This window comes from Podarcis raffonei, chromosome 15, assembly GCF_027172205.1.
Source record: "Podarcis raffonei isolate rPodRaf1 chromosome 15, rPodRaf1.pri, whole genome shotgun sequence".
NCBI classification, from domain to species: Eukaryota; Metazoa; Chordata; class Lepidosauria; order Squamata; family Lacertidae; genus Podarcis; species Podarcis raffonei.
This window is the reverse complement of record NC_070616.1, coordinates 43,183,143-43,195,629: the sequence shown is the minus strand read 5'-3', so window position 1 is coordinate 43,195,629 and position 12,487 is coordinate 43,183,143. Positions and strand designations below refer to the sequence as shown.

At 48.3% G+C, this 12,487-nt stretch overlaps 1 long non-coding RNA gene across 1 annotated transcript; it reads left to right on the top strand.

Annotated features, from left to right (window-relative positions):
- The first annotated feature begins 2,316 nt into the window (after positions 1–2,316).
- Positions 2,317–4,388, top strand: LOC128402713 (uncharacterized). Its single transcript, XR_008327762.1, has 2 exons — positions 2,317–2,814; positions 4,277–4,388. It is a non-coding gene; the product is annotated as an uncharacterized LOC128402713 (long non-coding RNA).
- The last annotated feature ends 8,099 nt before the right edge of the window (positions 4,389–12,487 follow it).

Sequence of the window (12,487 nt, the reverse complement as noted above, 5' to 3'; positions counted from 1 at the left end):
GGCGACCGGACCTGCTGGTCGCCTAGCAACCGCGCTTCTATTTATCATCTAACTTCCTGTCCAGGGATAAAGCCACAAATGCAAGCGTTAGCCAGTTAGCGGCCGCCCCGGAGGCCACGTGGGCGATACCAATGCCGGCTGTGGCGGCTCGTCGCCCGGCAACCGCACAGCCTTTCGCCTAGCGATCCCACAGCGTGGAGGCAAAGAAATTATCCACGCCGGCTATCCGCTTCCAACTGGAGAACACCCCCACAGGCGGAGCCGCTAGCACAAACAATCCCCCAAACGCCCAAACTTCCGCGGTGAGTAAAGCCTCTTGAAAATACGTACGCAGTCAGATGTAAAGGACTCCGCTCCTAAAATACAGTCACAAAACCCGCCAAAAACACCCCAATGCTGCAACTGCGCTTAAAATCAAACCACATACGACCTGAATTGACGAGTGAAGCCTCCTCTCACGGAAGATAAAGTGGAGCCGCGCTGCCAGAAACGCACTGCAATGGTCGTCCGGGAAAAGCTTCTTAGCCGCAACGTGACCCAGGGAGAAACCAGCTGGGCGGCGTCTGCCGCGGCCCCGCTGCCGTGAGGGTGGTCTGCGGCGGGGAGCAAAGGCTGTTCGGAGCGGGGGGTATAAATCCAAGCGAAGCAAATCAAGGAGATGAAACGATTCCCTCGGTAGCAACAACTCACTGCACAATGTAGCGATGTGTCGGGCAAACGAGTAACAATGATGCGGGCGCTCGAACACAATGTAGCAAGCCCGTGGAAGGCACCGCGGAAGAGGCTGTCGACGCTGCAAAGCAAGCCTGCAAAAATAACCTAAGAGAAGGAGGTAAGCAGGAGAAACCAGGAACTAACTTACCAGAATACAAACAAAAACATGAGGGCGAGCCGGCGAAAATAGGGCGAGTCCCCTCCGCGCCGGCCCTAAATAGGGCAGGCCACGCCCTCCAGCCAGCTGTTTGGCTGGCTGGGGGGGACAGACCCGGCCGGGATTCCCCTGCTCTCGCGGGGGCTGGACCAGCCCCCGCTCACATGGGGTGGGCGTGAAGCCCGCAACCCCACCTCCTGGGCAGGCCGGAAGTGGCTTTGCCACCAGTGCCTCTTCATTTATGTCCCCCCCGCGCTTTAAGGAACTCAGTGCATCATATAAGTATCTCTTAAAGGTAAAGGTAAAGGGACCCCTGACCGTTAGGTCCAGTCAGGGACAACTCTGGGGTTGTGGTGCTCATCTCGCTTTATTGGCCGAGGGAGCCGGCGTACAGCTTCCGGGTCATGTGGCCAGCATGACTAAGCTGCTTCTGGAGAACCAGAGCAGCGAATGGAAATGCCATTTACCTTCTTGCCAGAGCGGTACCTATTTGTCTACTTGCACTTTGATGTGCTTTCAAAATGCTAGGTTGGCAGAAGCAGGGACCGAGCAACGGGAGCTCACCCTGTTGTAGGGATTCAAACCGCTGACCTTCTGATCGGCAAGTCCTAGGCTCTGTGGTTTAGACCACAGCGCCACCCGCGTCCAAGTATCTCTTGCCCTTCCCTATTCTACATCAACCCTAGGAGGCAGTTTAGGTTAGGCTGAGAGAGAGCAACTGACCCGAGCTCACTCAGTGAGCACCATGAGTGGGGATTTGAACCTGGGTTTTCCCCATCCTAGTGTGATACTGCAAGCACACAACACTGCAGCATATAGATATTTGCCCTGCAAACTAAAAGATATATTCTTGCTCCTGGGTTTTCTACATGTGCTCTTCTTAATCATCGCCTGGCCTCCCGAATTCCAGTATGTGACACAAGGGGAGAGGGGTTTCTAACCAAAAGTGTAATGGCAATGAGACAGACCCAAGAACACAGTGGCAGGCCTTCAGAAATTGGTGCAAATTATTATTATTTATTAAATTTGTATACTGCCCTTCACCCACAGAACTCAGGGTGGTTCACAGCATAAAACTGTAGCATAAAAGCAAAAAATAAATGATAAAAACAAGAACAAAAAAGCCAAACCAAGCAATAACCCTCCCTCTCTAGATTGCTAAGACTTCAACTACAAAGAGTTCCAGTAAGTTAATAATAATAATAATAATAATAATAATAATAATAATAATAACAACAACAATATTTATTTATACCCCGCCCTCCCCAGCCAAGGCCGGGCTCAGAGCGGCTTACAAGCAATAATAAAAACAAGTTGAATGATTACAACTTAAAAACAAAATTAAAATACAACATTAAAATATTGAAACATTAAAATATTAAAATGTAGCCTCATCGCAGGAGAAAAGAAAAGAAAAAAGAAAGAGAGGGAGGGAGGGAGGGAATCAAATTGGCTCCAAGCCAAAGGCCAGGCGGAACAACTCTGTCTTACAGGCCCTGCGGAAAGAAATCAGATCCTGCAGGGCCCTGGTCTCACGAGGCAGAGCGTTCCACCAGGCCGGAGCCTTTCAAGGTAAATAAATAACTTTAATGTGAACTTGTTGAACAACTCCACTTCCAAAAGCAGATTGGTAAGGAGGCCACCACAACAGGGGAAGGCATGGACCCCCTCCATCTGGAAGATAAGTCACTGTTTATTGTGACATCTGAGCACCAGCAGCCATTTCCAACAGCAGGAAATGATGGATAAAGAAACAAAAACTACCCCATGCTTCAGATGGGCTCTGGGCTCTGAAGCCAGAGGTTTGTTGTGCCGAACACCTGAGCATGAGACCTCCTTGTTTTGACTCCAGTGCTCCCTTCCCACCTTTGCTAAAGCGCTGCCCTGCGTCTTCTTCTGCCCAGGGCTGAATCCTGTTTGTCTGTATTAGCAAGCAAAGGCAAGTACGTAAGTGAATTCCAGCACGTCTTTGAAGGAGTGTGTGCGCTCTTTATCTTCCTTATCAGTCTGCCTGCCTCCCTTCTCCCTTTAAACTTCTCTTGCTGAAAGGAGAGGGGTTTGGGTGTTGTTATCAGGCTGATGCCTGTTATTCTCCAGGAGTCTGGCTCCATGAAACAGCTGCCTGCTCATCCCCTTCGCTTGCCTTCACTTCTACTTTTGTGCTACAGCTAATCAGGTTCCTTCTTACGGAGGCCATAGGTGCCAACTCCCTGGGGCCCGGGGGGCCCAAGCATCCACAAAATTCCCCACGAAGGGGCCGGGCACCCAGTAATTTCGGTCATGGGGCCAAGTTGGCACTGCTGATGAAGCAGCCTCAGACCCTGGTTTCAAATCTTGGTCGAGACTGGCAGGAGAAACTGGAGCCAGAGGTGGGAGGGGGCTCCCAATCTCTACTTTTAAAACTGTTGCTTCTTTGCTTTTAACTGTGGCTAGTTTTGCTTGTTCCTTTGTTTTTGCTTCATGGCTGCACTTTTCTGTCTGTGTCAAAGGCACCTTGTGAGTCACTTCCATACAAATCTCAAAGCGATTTCATAATTAAAAACTTTAATAGAAATAATGAATAATAATTCCATATATAAAAGCAATTATAAACACACTGTCATGTGTAAACAGTGGTACCTGGGGTTACATACGCTTCAGGTTACAGACTCTGCTAACCCAGAAATAGTACCTCGGGTTAAGAACTTTGCTTCAGGGTGAGAACAGAAATTGTGCTCCGGCGCAGCAGCAGGAGGCCCCATTAGCTAAAGTGCTTCAGGTTAAGAACAGTTTCAGGTTAAGTACAGGCCTCCGGAACGAATTAAGTACTTAACCCGAGGTACCACTGTACAGATGTAGGTTGGTATAAAGATCTCCACTTAAAAGGCTTGTTGAAAAAGGAAAGTCTTCAGTAGATGCCAAAAAGGCTACAAAGTGCTAATTTTCATTTTCAAAATAACTTTTCCTTGAGAATTAATTTGCTGTGTTGTTGGTCATTAATATTTCATTTTACGGATGAAGTACTGGTGTTAAGGCATAGTGAGTGTCTTGTTATAAAGTTTCATAATGAATCTGTGGCAGATGGAAAAGTTTTTAAAAATGCACTGATTAGAATAGCTCAGGGGTAGGCAACCTAAGGCCCGGGGGCCGGATGTGGCCCAATTGCCTTCTCAGTCCGGCCCACAGGAATCAGCATGTTATTACATGAGTAGAATGTGTCCTTTTATTTAAAATGCATCTCTGGGTTATTTGTGGGGCATAGGAATTCTTCCTCCCCCCCAAAAAAATAGTCTGCACCCCCCAAGATCTGAGGCTGAAAAAGGTTGCTGACCCCTAGAGTAGATATATACCCTGCCTTGTCCCACAGGCTCAAGCCAACCATCAGCAGTCTGTCATCCCTCCCTCCCTCTCTTTCTTTCCTTAAAGGGCTGACAATAAAAAACAAAGCACGTACATGGATGCAGCAGGAAAGGAAGAAGAAGAAGAAAGATGGGAAGTGAGACAAGAATTTGAAATATTGATCAAAGCCCAGTTTCAACACTATCACTTAATTTGTTTGTGGAACTCACTGCCACAAGAAGCTGTGGTGGCAATGAACTTAGGTAGCTTTAAAAAGGGATTAGACCATTAACAGAGAAGGAAAAGTCAATTGGTGGCTAGTAATCATGACAGCCATATGGAAATGTCACACTTAATGGCAGTACACTACTAAAAATAAAGGTAAAGGTAAAGGACCCCTGGACAGTTAAGTCCAGTCAAAGGCACTATGGGGTTGCGGCGCTCATCTCGCTTTCAGGCTGAGGAAGCCGGTGTTTGTCCACAGACAGTTTTCCGGGTCATGTGGCCAGCATGACTAAACCACTTCTGGTGTATGGAGGACCATGATGAGTGCCAGAGTGCATGTAAACACTGTTTACCTTCCCACCGGAGCAGTACCTATTTATCTACCTGCGCTGGCGTGCTTTCAAACTGCTAGGTTGGCAAGAGCTGGGACTGAGCAACGGGCGCTCACCCCGTCTTGGGGATTCGAACCGTCGACCTTCGGATCAGCAAGCCCAAGAGGCTCAGTGGTTTAGACCACAGCGCCACCTGAGTCCCAGTACACTACTAAATGCTAATTGCAGGGTGACAACCGGAGGAGATTGTAGGCTGAATAAGCCCGTCCTGGGAGTTACAGGTATCAGGTTCCACACCTACAATTTCAGAAGAAAAATGCACGGACTGATCCCCATTTGTGAGAAATTAATGTCTGGCTTAGAGACTATGTAACTCAAGTTTCTTTTCAGGATACCTTGGACATATTGTTTATTACTGCAACTGTGCAAAAATTATTCCCAAGCTTTTGCTCCTATTGTTAGGACATCCTTAGGTTCTTCCAGAGGTTCCTTTACAAGATGGCTTTGGCCAATCTAGCGCCCTCCAGGTATTTTGGACCTCAGCTCCTATCAGCCCCAGGAGTTGACTTTGAAACTCCCCCCCCCCCTTGAGCAAAGAACTTGCACTGGCTGCATTGAAATGGAAATCTGCCCTGCCTTCCTCTGGCTCTGTCCCTCCAGGACAAGTTATGCTGGTGTTGCCAAACCAAGGGGACAAGAGGGAGGTGTGACCTAGTCAGGATGGGGTTAAACCTGTCATTGGAGACACTGGCCCAAAAAGTTTTCAGGAAACAATCACTATGGGGATGAAACATTTGTCTCTCTGCCTCTCCTTGCTCTCCCCAAAATGCTCCTCCTTTCCATCTGCAAGAGCTCTCTTTATTGCATCTGGGGGGGTCCCTCTCCTCCCTCTTTTGGGCTACTAACGTTTCTAAGTAGTTTAGGATCCAATTCAAGAGCCTGGTTTAAAAATAACAAACAAACTCTTTCTAGCTAAAATAGGGGTGGAGAACCTTTTCTGGCCTAGTGGGCCAGACCTTTATCCCCCATGACATTTATTATCAAGTGACTGATAAGTGGGCTGCCCCATTCACCTGTCAAAGTTGGGTTGGGTCTGCCCAGGGCTGGCCCAAAACATTTTGGCACCTGAGGCAAACCACAAAATGGTGCCCCCTCCACTCCAGGGAAGGAGTGAGTGGAGATCAACATCTGGAACAAAGGGGGAAGGGAGAAATAACTACATCCAATTCTGCTGCCCCTGTGATCCTGCGCCTGAGGGAGTCACCTCACCTGGCGTTAATATGTGGACAGGTCCTGGGTCTGCCCCACCAAGATTCTTTGCAGGAAATGTACTGGTGAAGGATTGAACTCCACCACCTCAGCTGATTTACAGGTGGCATGGTTTGGGGAAGGAAGGGTCTGGCAAGCCAAACTGGACCCCCTGGTGGGCCCAGGTTGGTCCATGGCCTGGGGGTTTCCTGAAACTTGGGCTGGCCTCTGCCAGACAACACCACCAATTCAGAGTCAGGCTGTTACAGATAGTGGAAAAGATTGCAGAGTAGTTCTAGCCATAGTGAAGAGAATGAGCTCTTTGGGGTGCTCCTTGGTTTCAACCTCAGCTTGGCTATATCTCCAGGCAAGAAATTCTCACTCAGTCTCTTCCCTGTCTGCAATATGGAGATGGGGAGACCTGTCCTACCTTACAGGGTTGTTGTAAGGCAGAGATACCCACTGTGGTGGCCTCCACAACTCAAGTCTATGTGGCTAGTGGTCCACAGTGATCGGAGGTGTGGTCCTCCTGCAACATCTGGAGGGCACCAGGTGGGATTGCAACAAGTTAACATGTTTAAATTGCTGCATAAATGCTACATGTTATTATTCCCTAAGGAGAAGGAGGGCACGGTGGTGTAGACAGACTGGCCATTAAGTGCATTTAGCCAAGACTTGAACTCAAGTAGAAAAGACCCATAGCTGTGTGGTGGAGCACATGCCTTCAGTGGCAGAGGAAGGGGTGTGTGGGCTGCCCCGGGTGTCATCACTGGGGGGGGGGGTGCGTTTGACAAAATGACAAAAATGTGAGGTTTTTTTTTTAAAAAGTGCGCTCACAAAACTTTTTAGTTCAGTCAATAACTGTAAAGAAGCGCGCCTGGCACTGGGCGCCACACCGCAGGGGCTGGCACTTAACCGCGGGGCCTGCAGCGTGCCATGTCCTGGGAGTGACATGGTGGCTTGGGTGCCTGCAGGCTCCGTGCTACCTGAAACGGCCATGTGGGGCTTGCGTCTGCCCCCCCGCCTCTCCCTCAGCTGCCCTATAGCTGAGGGGAGGCAGTGGAGAGGCTCCACGCAGCGGCCCCCCCCCCATGGGCAGCTTGCCCCACCCCCATGCACCCCTGCTGCAGGATGCGTGCGCGACATTGGGCACCTGAGCGGCTAGCTACGCCGCTGCATGCCTTGGGTGCAGAAGGCCACATGTTCAATCGCTGGCCTCTCCAGGAAGGGGTGGGAAAGGCTGCTCTTTGTCACCAGAGAACTGCTGCCAGTCACTGTGGGCAGTACTGAACTGGATGGATAAGGGACTGACTTGTTATAAGGGGGGTGCCTCAGCTGGGGGAGCCCTCGGCCGTCCTCCAAGCCCTGGGTCAGGCTCCGCCTCGGGGCGGGGAGCCAGGATCCTGCAAGGAACCCAAGAAGAGGCTGTCCACACCCAGGGTGAGTTTGGCCCCTGAACTCAAGGCTGAACAGGTCCCAGTGCAAGGGAGAAGTGGTGCCTCAAAGGCCAGGTGGAAAGCCAGCCCATCCAGATAAGTGCCCAGCCACAGGCAAGGACTCCCTGGGAGTAAGACCCTCCTCTCAAGGAGACCTCTGCATTAAGGGCCTCAGCTGAGGTTGGGGAGTGGCTCCAGCAGCTCCAGCTGCATTGGAAGAGCTGCTAGAAAAATGCCTCTGTAGACAGGCTGTCTAGGCCTCAGCTTGGCCTGACTTTGCCTCAGGACTGGCCCACGCATCTGGCAAGGTGAGGCAACCATCTCAGGTGGCAGAATCTACAAGCGCAGCAGATCCCAATGTAAATGTTCCCCCGCTTCTTCCAAATGTAGATCTTCCCTCACCCCTTCATCCCTGGCAAGGAGGCGCCATGTGGGGTCCACCTCAGGTGCCAACGGGTATTGGGCTGGCCCTGCTTTGCCTCTTGCCTGACCCTTCCTTGGGGCCTCTCCTTGAAGCCTCCTCTTGCAAGGCTGGCCTTGGATGCTCACTTGCTTGCTGCCCATGTTGGTGTTTGCTGTTGTCAAGTCACTTGTCTACTCTCGAGCTGAGAGAGAGCCCCATGACAGAGGTGTATACAATTCTGTATGGTGTGGAGAAAGGGAATAGGTAATTCCCCCCCTGCTTTCATAATACTGGAACTTGGGTCCTCCAATGAAGCTGAATGTTGGGAGATTCAGGGCAGACAAAAGAAAGTCCTCCTCCACACAGCACATTATTCCATTATGGAAACAGCTCCCACAAGAGGCAGTGAAGTTCACCAGCCTGGATGGATTTAACAGGGAAAGAGACAAAACCATAAGGCTACTTGCAGGGCGATGAGTTACGATGTGGCTGTCTCCAGATTGGAAGGAGGATACTTCTCTGGATATCAGTTAAGGAGGGGAAATAGTCACAGAGTGCTCTTGCAGGCTTTCAGTGGGCATCTGGCTGCCACTATGAACAGGCTGCTGAACTAGACATGCCTTTGGTCCTTTTATCTAGGAAAGACCTCTGAGTCCATAGAGAGCCTTCTTTCTTCTTTCACTGGCGATCACTTGTAGCCACTGTGGAGGCCAATTCTGGATCCACATGTCCTTCTGCGGGGGCGGGGGGACATAGGTTTCCGGGCAGGAGTTGATCACAGTGAAAATTTACCAAAGCCTTCCTCTTTGCCAAATGTGCCTTCCTCTTAGCTTGTTTCTCCCTTTCGTCCTGAGCATGCCACAGTGCTGGCTCCGGGGTTTTTTGGAGTCTTTAGCAGCTTTGGACCTCCCTAGCTTGGAAGATGCCGTGTCAAATGGTGGTGTCACTGGGGTCATGGGCCCCCTGCCAGTTCAAAAGCCAAGTCAACATCTACAGTAAGTCCTGAAGGTATCTGAGAATATTGGACAGGATGAAACTAACACAGGACTGCTGTGGAGCTCCACGCCTTCCAAAATGCCCCACTGCAAAGTTCCATTATTGCTGAAATTACTTCTGACAGTGTCTGGGGGTGCTGCTGGCACCACTACACAGATCTGCATTTCACTCATTTTTGTGATTTCTCTTGCTGAGCTTAGGAAAACAGCAGCCTAAATGGAATAGTGGCATGGAGGGATCCCCAATGAAAGGCAAGCCCTACATTGGCTCAAAGGCTGTACTTACTCTTAGTCAAATTATAGTGTGCTTAAATGGGTCCTCTCTCTGCAGTGAAATTGTGAGCAATTAAATGGTTAATGGCATTTGCCTCAATTCAGCTTGCTGGTTAAAAAGCAATCAAAGCTGAGGGAGGAAGAGAGGCACCTCCAGCTACATCCTCCTTCTGTCTGCTGGCTAACCCCGCTAGCAAAAATGGCTTTGTTGCTTTGATCCTAGTGAAACTAGGCTTTATTTCACCTGGGTCAGAGACCCAGTTTGGCACCCCCCCATCTGCATTTGTGTACACATACCCCAACCCCCCAACCCCCAGCTGTGGCTCGGCCTTCACCAAGCCTTTTGAGGATCCTTTGATTTCCCATAAAGCAACAGGTTCTGCTAAGATTAGATCCATTGAAATGAATAAAACCAAATTATTCCACTGGGTATATTTTGAGTAGAACCAGCATGGGCTACAACTTAGTATTTTTGGTAGCATCAGCCATGGTCTGAATAAAGGAAAGGGAGAGCAGGATCCTGCTAGCAATTTTGTGCTGGTGTATTTATTTCTCTCTCTACTTCTCCACCATAAAAGGCAGCTCATATTTATTCAGCAACAGGCAGGTTGTGAAGGAGGAACGGGGGGGGGGGGAGGGTAGCAGCACATTGGCATTTTGCTTCCAAATAAATTTGTTTGCGCATATATAACCTCTAGAGAGATTTATGGGGTGGGCTGCAACCCTCCCACAATCCCACTGCTTTATTCTTTCAACATCCTGTGAGGTAGGCTGGGTTGATCAGATAACATGAGAGGTTCAATGCCTAGTGTGGATTTGAACCCAGTTCCTGCTGCTCTTTGTCCAACACTCATAACTACTTGCCCCAAGACTGAGCAGGATCAAGGGGATTACACAGAGTAGGCTTCAGAAGCAACAACTGCCATCCTGCACAAGCAACCCATGCAGTAATTTCAAGGGGTGGTAGTTTTAGCGACAGACAGGAGTCCTGTTGCTGAATTGTATAGTATTTATTAAAGTTTCAAAGAAATTACAAAAGTAAAAAAAAAGAAAAGAAAAAATAAGAAAAAGAACAAAAAATACAAAATACAAAAAAATAAAAACAGTTAAAAACAAATCAGTCTTTCCATCACTTATCTTTCATTTACTTATTTCCCTGACCTCCTCTCACCTCCCTTTTTTGTATTCTAGTTCAGTAGTTGTTTCAGCAAATCCTTACCCTTTCTGCTTTTATCTTAAAATTTTATCTTAATATATTGTAACTTTACATTTTCACCTGTTATCAATTCCTCTTTACTTAATCCTTTATATCTTTTCTGCTAAAACCACATAGCTCAATTCCAACATCTTTCTAACATTCCTTAATCTTACAATATTTCTGTAGATAGACTTTAAATTTCTTCCACTCTTCTTCCACCGACTCTTCTCCTTGGTCTCGGATTCTGCCAGTCATCTCAGCCAGTTCCATGTAGTCCATCGGACAGGAGTCCTGTTGCTAGCTGGCCAGAAAAACACCTCCCTGGTCTAGGTTTAACAGGATAGTTGCTGTGGAAAAATCAGCAGGTGAAACTGTTTAATGGCACACAGTTAACCATGATTGCTGCAGCTCAAATGCAGGAGGCTGGTCATGTTCTAGCTACCCTACAAGGAAGCAGCTTGCAGTCTAAAAGGTGCTCCTTAGAACCCTTTGCAAGGTTGCAGAGGCACCAGGCGAATGTTTCCAGGAGGGCAGCCCTGTTAAGGTAAGATCCACACCATATGTTGAAAGCATGGGCATCCCCTAACAGGGGTGTCCAGACTTTTTTCAGAGGGCCAGATTTGAAGAAGTGAACATGCATGAAGGCATCCCCCCCCCCAGTTGTTCACCTTTTTTTAGGGTTGAAGTTGTTCACCTTTTTTTAAGGATTTTACCCCAAAGTTGATTCCCCCCCCTTTTTTAGGATTTTACCCCAGAATTGTTGAACCACAGGAAGGAACTGCCTGTGGGGGCCAGATTAAACCGACCAGTGGGCCAGATTAGGCCCCCAAAATGGCCTTTGGACATTCCTGCCCTATAGAATCCTGGTAAGTGTTGTTTACATCTATCAGAACTACAGTTCCCAGCACCCTGGGTGGGGTGAGGAGTAGAAGGAAAGATGCTGTATGCAGTCAAGCCCAGTGACTGGTATCAGCAAAATGGTTTGCTTGAGGCAGACATTATGCATGCTTTGTTATGGAAATAGGAACCATTCACAATGATGAACTTCTCCAAACAGAGTGAATGGGTAGTAAAATAGCAAATGCAATTCAATGTAAACAAGTGTCAAATGCTGCTTATCAGGGCAATTTTTTAAAATTTCACATAGACATTCATAGAGTCTGAACTGGAGGTGGCTGGCTAGGAATGTGATCTTGGGGTCCTAGTGGAGAGCTTGGTGAAGATGCTGTGCAGCCGCTGTGAAAGGCACTAGGGATCATTAGGAAAGGAACTGAAAATAAATATTCCGTTATCATAATGTCATCATATGGTGCAACCACATTTGGAGGACTGTGTCCCATTCTGGTTACCTCACTTCAAAAATGGTATCGTAGTGTCGGAAAACGTTCAGAAAAGGGCTATGAAAATTATCAAAGGGTGGAAGTAAGGAAAGCTTACAGCATCTGGGGACTCTTAGAGAAAAGGCGAGTAAGATGATGACACAATAAAACTCTGCAAAACCCTATGTAGAAACTGGATAGAGAAGTTTTCTCCCTCTCTCATAAACTTGCGGGTATGTGGTTAAGCTGAATGCTGAAGCTTCAAGACAGAGAACAGAAGCAGTGCCTGGTTGAACAGAACGTTGGACTAGATGGGCCACTGGCCTGAGAGCATCCTTGTCACTTCCAGGAAGAATGGAGGTATGTCAAAATACGCGATGTGTTGTTCACAGGGTATGCCTTCACAGGGCTATACTCAGAAAAGTCCTATTCAGTTCAGAGGAACTTACTCTATACAGTTGAAGTGCTGCACTTGCTTGGGAGTAAATTCCATGGCACCCAAGGGGGCTTACTTGTGTGTAGACATGTATCGGATTGCACTGTAAAACCACAATCTCCCACACCTGTGAGCATGTCACACCGAAGTCAAGGGGATGTGCTGGCGGGAGGCGACAGGAGTTGCCGCTAAAACAGCTTGGCAAAGACTGCTCCGGGCGCATTTTTAGAGCAAACAAAAACAAGAAAGCTGATTTCGTTGCACGAGTAAAATGGGCATGTCTGTGGTTGCTCACTGTATCTTATACTTCACCATCCTGGGAACGGGGATGTGGGAATAATAAATACGGCATTTCCAGGAAAAGTTCAAGGCTAGCAAAGCAAAGGCTGTCCTCATCTTTTAACAAGGGTGGAACGTTTTAGGAACATTTTGT